The following is a 7,337-nucleotide window of genomic DNA, read 5'->3' as shown; positions in this document are numbered from 1 at the left end:
CTTCCCACTCCAGGTGGCAGTGAACTGGAAAAGGAAGTACCTGGCAGGTCAGAGGCAGACCAGGCTGGACAATGAGGTCAGGTAGGAAGCTTGAATTTTATTTCACCTGTAATAGGAAGTCAGCATGGGAAGTGTGAGTGGAGTGGTGACAAATCTGAACTGCTCATGTTGGCTCCTATGAGTGGATCTGAGGGGATGAGAGAGACCGGAAAGAACAGGCTGCAGGAGTTCCATGAGATTAACAGGGGCTCGGGCCAAGCCCCTTCTCTATCATCATGGTCCATGTCCCCTGGTAGATAGCCACATCTCCATCCTCCTGCTGCCTGACTGAATGTCTCAGCCTTCCCTGGTCTTATCTCTTGTACATCCAACACCCCATCTCTGCAATTCTTTCTTCACCCCTGGAACACACTTCAAATATGCTGCCCACTGGGAATCCTTCCCTAGCTGCCTGCCAACTCTCCTACCCCCCCAGTGCCCCCAAGAAGACAATGAGGTGGCTCCTCTTCGTACGACTTAAGGATTAAATGTGACGCCCGTGCCATGCTAGCTTCTCACTGAAGTTCGGATAACTCTCATCTTTGGCTCTTCATCCTTCTGCCAACCACAGACCACCGAGTGGGCCTGAAGGGAAGAACGTGGCATTGAATCTGCTATCTAGTATCTACTCACTCTGGAGATGGGTAGGGCAGATACCCATCCTGACGGTGCAGATTGGGAGATGGGACGAGGGGAGGAGCCTCAGGCTAGGTCGCCAGGCAAGCCATAGGTTGGTAAGGTGGCTGAGCCAGAACTGGAATCCACAAGCTATGAAAAAGAGGATGTGGGCTGGAATGAGTGGGCATCTAAGCTCTACCACAGGGAGGGAGCTAGAGGTGCCCTGAGCTGGAATTGCCTTGCCGAACATGCTGGAAGCACATCTGTGGTTGCTTAACAAAGCGCAGGTGTCTCTTATCTCTCTTGCAGCGACTGTCAGAACGCCTCTGCCCTGTGCAGGAGCCAGGAGGCATGACTCCAACTCAGCGTGAGTTCTTGGCTCCGCACCCACCTGTGTTCTGGAGAAGTTGCAACACACGGAGATAAACGAGCTTGTAAAAAAGCCCAAGCTTGGAAAAAGTCCAAGCACCTTGCTAGTTTACACTTAGGATTGTGGGGAGGGCAGAAGGGACCTCAGAGGGAGAAGAAGAGGGCGGAGTAGTGCTGGCTGGGGAAGAGTTAAGGGTTAGGGCCAGGGCACACAAGAACTTTGGAAAATGATAAACAAATCTATTATTTATTTGTTTTTTTCTAACTAGAACTGACACTGTCAGACTTTTTTGACACTGTCGTTTTTGTTTTTTTTTTTTTATTACAAAGTCAGATATACAGAGAGGAAGAGAGACAGAGAGGAAGTTCTTCTGTCCGATGATTCACTCCCCAAGTGACCGCAATGGCCATTGCTACGCCGATCTGAAGCCAGGAACCAGGAACCTCTTCTGGTCTCCCATGCGGGTGCAGGTTCCCAAGGCTTTGGGCCATCCTTGACTGCTTTCCCAGGCCACAAGCAGGGAGCTGGATGGGAAGTGGAGCAGCTGGGATTAGAACCGGCGCCCATATGGGATCCTGGTGCGTTCAAGGCGAAGACTTTAGCTGCTAGGCCATGGTGCCGGACCCCAAATTTAAAAAGTATCATAGCCTAGCTGAAGAGCATGTTTTTCTGTCTGTGGAATCTAATACTGAAAACAGAGCTTGTGTTTTTGTTTTTTTACATTTTTTAAAATTTTATTTGAGTTAGAGAGAGAGAGAGAGAAAACAAGAGGAAACTAGACAGATCCTCTATCCATTGATTCACTCCCGAAATGGCTACAACAGCCAGAGTTGGGCCAGGCTGAAGCAAGGAGCCAGAAGCCTTTTCTGGCTCTCCCATGTGGGTGCAGGGGCCCAAGTACTTGGGCCATCTCTGTTGTTTTCTGAGGCCATATGCAGGGAGCTAATTCAGAGGTGGAACAGCAGGGATACGGATCAGGGCACATGTGGCAGGCAGGCGAGCATCAGTGTGCTGCGCCTTCCTGTCGGTCCTAGGGCTTGTGTTTTCTAAGTTTTTGTGCTTCAACATCCTAGAAAGTTACAACATGTTGCAGAGAAACAAGAAGACCTGCCTGGGCTTTTAGCCCAGGGGTTTTGAGAGTCACTGCGCAGAGCCGAGCAGAGCCAGGGGAGCTGTAGAGAGAACTGCGCTGCCCGGGCAACGGCAGCATTTGAATGTCTGCCCTGTGAAGAGAGTGGTGGGTTAGGTGGTGCTGGTTAGGCAGAGAAACAGGGACAGGCTATCACAAAGAACGCAGGACGGAAAGCTTACTGAGGGCAATCCCAGAGAAGCATCAGTGTCCCCACCATGTCCTTAATGTCAGCAGCAGAATGAGCTAAGAGTAAGGGGGTGCAGGAAGGAGGCCACTCATCTTGCTTACCTCCGCTAGCCACATTTAGGTAAGTATGGGGGGATTTGAGTCAAAGGAGGTTGGAGTTCTTGAATGCTGCAAATCTTAGCAGGCAAAATGAGACTCAGAATGGGTTCACCTTGGGCACGCATCCTCCCAAGCATTGCCATTGAAATCAACGCAAAATGTCCTAGGGGTGAGTGTCTGGCCTAGATGGAGAGGTTAGGATGCCCACCTGCCATGTCCACCACCCCACGCCCCCCATTGAGTAACTGTTCAATTCCCAGTTCAGGCTCCTGACCGTGGCTTTCAGCTTTTATCGATCCTGGGAGGTGATGGTTCAGTAGTTGTACTCCTATCACCTGTGTGGCAGATCCAGGTTGAGATCCTGGCTGGCATCAGCCTAGCCTAGTCCCAGGACCTCCCTGGGTATTTGAAGAGGAAACTATGGTGAGTAGAAAATTTGGGGATCTTTCTTTTTTTCTTTAAAAAGAGAGGAAGGAGGGAGGGAAAGAGAGAAGAAAGGAGGGAAAGAAGGAAGGAGAAGGAAAGCAAGAACGAGTCATGTGTTGTAGTGAGGAAATTTTTCCTAAGGCTTCCATCTCAGTATTTTGAGCATGAGGTTTCCTATACCTCTGAAAGACACAAAGTTCATAAAGATCCCTTGGGTCTTGGGCAGGGCAGAAGGAGAAAGCAAATCTTCAAGGAGCTTTAAGCCCAGTTGGTAAACAAGTATCAAACCAAAGAGAACAGTGGATCAAACACAGCATAAAAGCTTCTCAAGGCAGCAGGTCCTTTGAGTCCCAGACAGCCAGAAGCCACTTTGACGATTACAAAATGTGTCTAGAAGGCCTGTAAAAGTTCAGTGGAGATGGGACAACTTGTTAGTGATTTTGGCTGGGAGGCAAAGGAAGGATTGTAGCAGCTACTCAAGGACTTCTTGGGGGAAAGTACACAGAAGGGACTTGTTTACTATCTCAGAGCTATTTATACCCCAGGGGGTGAGAGGGAACCCTCCCCATTGCTCAGAATTGGCCCAGTTGCAAGGAGAAAGAGTTGCTTGGAATTATTCAGAGCAGCTCATGGAGCAATAACCATCCTGGTTACAGATAGAGGCAGACAAGCAGGAGGCTCCTTGGATCCATTGTCACCACCCAAGTATGACAGGCAGTTCCTGTCTGGAATGTGTACAAGGAGACCTGGTTCTCAGCCCAGGACCCTTGCAGGTCAGTGTGGTCCCCACTGTCCTTGGCTTGCTGGCCACTCACCCTGAATGGAATCCCAGACACACTGCAGAGAGGGTGTGGGTGCCTGGGAGGGACGCTTTATCCTTGTGCCCAGCAAAGAGGTCCTCCAGGGAGGACACAGTCCACAGTCCACAAGGTACCACAGTGCCTCCCAGCGGTCTGTTGCCCCAGCCTCTTGCCAGGATGCTGGTTTGTGTGTGTGTGTGTGTGTGTGTGTGTGTGTGTGTGTGTGTGTTGTTTTTTTCATAACCCACACCTCTCGTTTGCTGGGGAGAAGGCTGTGAGCTTACTTTTCATTTCAGAGAGCCCCAAGGGGCAAAGCCCAACATAGAGACAGAGGTGTGGATCTCGGCTGGGATGCATAGCCAGCTGTGCACAGGCTGGACCGTTACTGAAGGATGCTCAGAAAGCCCTGGGCTGGTCCCACTACCCAAACTCCTATGCTTATTCATTGTAGAGAGGCAGGAGCTTGAAAGGGTAAACAGCACAGCCACAGCAGCCCCGAGCGCCAGTCACATCTGCTGCACTGGAGCGGCGGCTCCCTTCTCTGTGGGGCCCAGGCCAGAGATGCAGGTGGCAACCTGCTTCTCCCCTCTACTCGGTCCCTTTTGCCTTGTTACTTGCAGTATGTAGGTTTTCATCATCATTATCAACATCACCACCACCACCACCACCATCATCATCTCTTTAAAAAAGATTTATCTGTTCAAAGAAACAATTACAGAGAAAGAGAGAGAGAGAGGGGGGAAGAGACAGGGACCATTCACTCATCAGTTCACTATCCAGATAGTCCTAAAGTCTGGGGCCGGCCAGCCTTAAGGTAGGAGCCTGAAATTCCACTGGGGACCCCAAGTACTGCAGCCATGTTCCACTGCTTTCTCAGGAGCTGGATTGGAGCAGAGCAGCAGGCGTATGAACCAACGCCCACATGGGATGCCAGCACCCAGGCAGCAGCCTAACCAGCTGCACCACAATGCCGGCCCCTTTCACCATCCTTTTGCCTCCTGCCCTATGCCCACCTCACCCCGGCCCCAGCAATTTCGAGATAATGTTCCTTCCTTAACGTCATTGGAGTGCTCGCTTCAGCAGCACATATACTAAAATTGGAATGATACAGAGAAGATTAGCATGGCCCCTGCGCAAGGATGACACGCAAATTCGTGAAGCGTTCCATAATTTTTTTTAATTAGGGAATCTCAACGGAACTTGAGCTGTGGTTATGCATCAAGGTGAAGGAATTCATGATGGGGGAAGGGTTTGGGGTGAAGGGGGGGAATCCCAGTACCTATGAAATTGTGTCATGTAATGCAATGTAATTAATGAATAAATGAATATTAAAGAAAAAAAAAAACGTCATTGGAGGTGATCATGGGATCTCTTCCTATGTGTTAATTGCTTTTGATGGGTTTCTAGCCTGAGACACAGTAAAGCCCTCAGCCAGCTGTGCCTCACCCTGGGATTGGATCAGGATCTGAGTCCTAGGCCCCTCTCAGTGCCCCGCCGGAGGTGAAGCCAAGCCACTCCCTCCGCTCCTGGTCTGCAGGCATGACTGCACCAACACTGGGTGATGACATCCCAGGTGGCGAAGGATAGCACGTGCTGTGGGGGTGTCCTGAGATCCTGTTGCCCAGTGACGCTTGGTTGGTGCATCTTGGTTTGTGCATGTGTGCCCTGTGACACTCACATGAGAAGAAGAGTCTAATGGGGCATTCTCCGATGCACTGCCTTGGTAAGCCACGAGGCACTGACAAGCTACTGTCAGTTGCCCTTGGCCAGTGCTTGCATTTTCAAAGGGATTTGGAGAGGTTTTTAGAAATTTCTCACCAAAAAAAAAATGTTCATTTATTTAATTTTTGAGAGAGAGAGAACTCCCACTGGTTCGCTCCCCAGATGTCTTTATGGCCTGGCCTGGGTGAGGCTGAAGCCGAGAGCTGAGCGCTTGCTCTGGATCTTCCATGTGAGTGTCAGGAACGCAAGCACTTGAGACTTGCTGCAGTGTAGGGCGTGCATTAATAGGAAGCTGGAAGTGGGGACAGAGACTGGATGACGACCCAGGAACTCCAATACAAGGGACAGGTGTCAGTGTCCTAATGGGTGCCACAAGGTCTTCCCTGCAATCTCATGGGAATCCCAAAACATCCCCGGGGGAGGCGGGACACGTCTTTAAGACCATTGCACCTGTCGCTCTTGGCCAGATGGGAGCTGTGTGCTGCTGCCTCCCACCCTCTCCCCAGAGAAAGACTGGCACACAGTCTGGTTGCATGGAATGAATGACCTCATCTCAATGCACTTTTTTGTCTGAAACAAATTCAAATGCCAAAGCAAACAGAGAAGAGAGAAGCCTGGTAGAGAGAGAAGAAGAGCAGATATATTTCAATACAGGATGCACTTACAAGGCATGCATTTTAAAACCATATGGCAGGGCCCAGCATGGTAGCCTAGTGGCTAAAGTCCTCACCTTCCACGCGCTGGGATCCCATATGGGTGCCAGTTCTAATCCTGGAGGCCACACTTCCCATCTAGATCCCTGCATGTAGCCTGGGAAAGCAGTCAAGGATGGTCCAAAGCTTTGGGACCCTACACCCACATGGGAGACCCGGAAGAAGCTCTTGGCTTCCAGCTCCTGATCAGCTCAGCTCAGGCTGTTGCGACCATTTGGGGAGTGAATCAGCAGACAGAAGATCTTCCTCTCTGTCTCTCCTCCTCTCTGTATATCTGACTTTCCAATAAAAGGAAATACATCTTTAAAAAATATATGACAAAGAACGACAGATTCTTTGGAGGCAAATCAGAGATTTGCAAAGGCAAGCTTATTTGCCCCAAGTAATTGCTAGTAACCATGGTAGAGCTCATTGTAACAGGAGTACAAGGTCTTATTGTGTATTGGGGGAGGAGCGTAAAGGGCTTTTCTCACTGAATCTGTACAAGGATGCTGTGAGATGAAGAACAGCCTTTCACAGAGATGAGGAAATGGACATGGGATCAGGACCTGATGCCTGCTCTGCCGGCTTCTGGAGCCTGGGTCCCTGACTGTCCTGCCATATGTCTCCTGGCTGCACGAGATGTCTCCCGCCAGAGCCTGGCCCAGAACTCTTCCCATCACACAGAGTGTCTTCTCAAATGGTAGCTCTAGCAGTCCATCTTGAGTTACTGTGAGAAAACACTCAAGGCTGGCACTTCATAAAGAAAGGAGATTCATTTAACTTCTTTTTTTTAAGATTTATTTATTTTTATTACAAAGTCAGATATACAGAGAAGAGGAGAGACAGAGGGGAACGTCTTCTGTCCGATGATTCACTCCCCAAGTGACCGCAACGGCCGGTTCTGTGCCAATCCGGAGCCAGGAGCCAGGAACTTCCTCCGGTCTCCCACGTGGGTGCAGGTTCCCAAGGCTTTGGGCCATCCTCTACTGCTTTTCCAGGCCACAAGTAGGGAGCTGGATGGGAAGTGGAGCTGCCAGGACTAGAACCAGTGCCCATATGGGATCCTGGTGCGTTCAAGGTGAGGACTTTGGCCTTTAGGCCATGCTGATGGGCCCCATTTAGCTTCTATTAAAAAAATCTATTTTTACTGGAAAGGCAGATCAGATTTTTCTTTTTTTTTTTTTTTTTTTTTTGCAGATCAGATCTATGGAGAGAAGCAGAGACAGAAAGTTCTTCCACCTGCTGGTTCA

General features: G+C 49.9%; 1 non-coding gene across 1 annotated transcript; it reads left to right on the top strand.

The window, feature by feature from the left end:
* Positions 1–4,737: 4,737 nt before the first annotated feature.
* LOC131480255 (U6 spliceosomal RNA) lies at positions 4,738–4,844 on the top strand. The gene has a single exon (XR_009245375.1). It is a non-coding gene; the product is annotated as a U6 spliceosomal RNA (small nuclear RNA).
* The last annotated feature ends 2,493 nt before the right edge of the window (positions 4,845–7,337 follow it).

Source organism: Ochotona princeps, chromosome 4 (genome assembly GCF_030435755.1).
Source record: "Ochotona princeps isolate mOchPri1 chromosome 4, mOchPri1.hap1, whole genome shotgun sequence".
Classification (NCBI taxonomy): domain Eukaryota; kingdom Metazoa; phylum Chordata; class Mammalia; order Lagomorpha; family Ochotonidae; genus Ochotona; species Ochotona princeps.
This window is presented reverse-complemented; position numbering and strand designations above follow the sequence as displayed.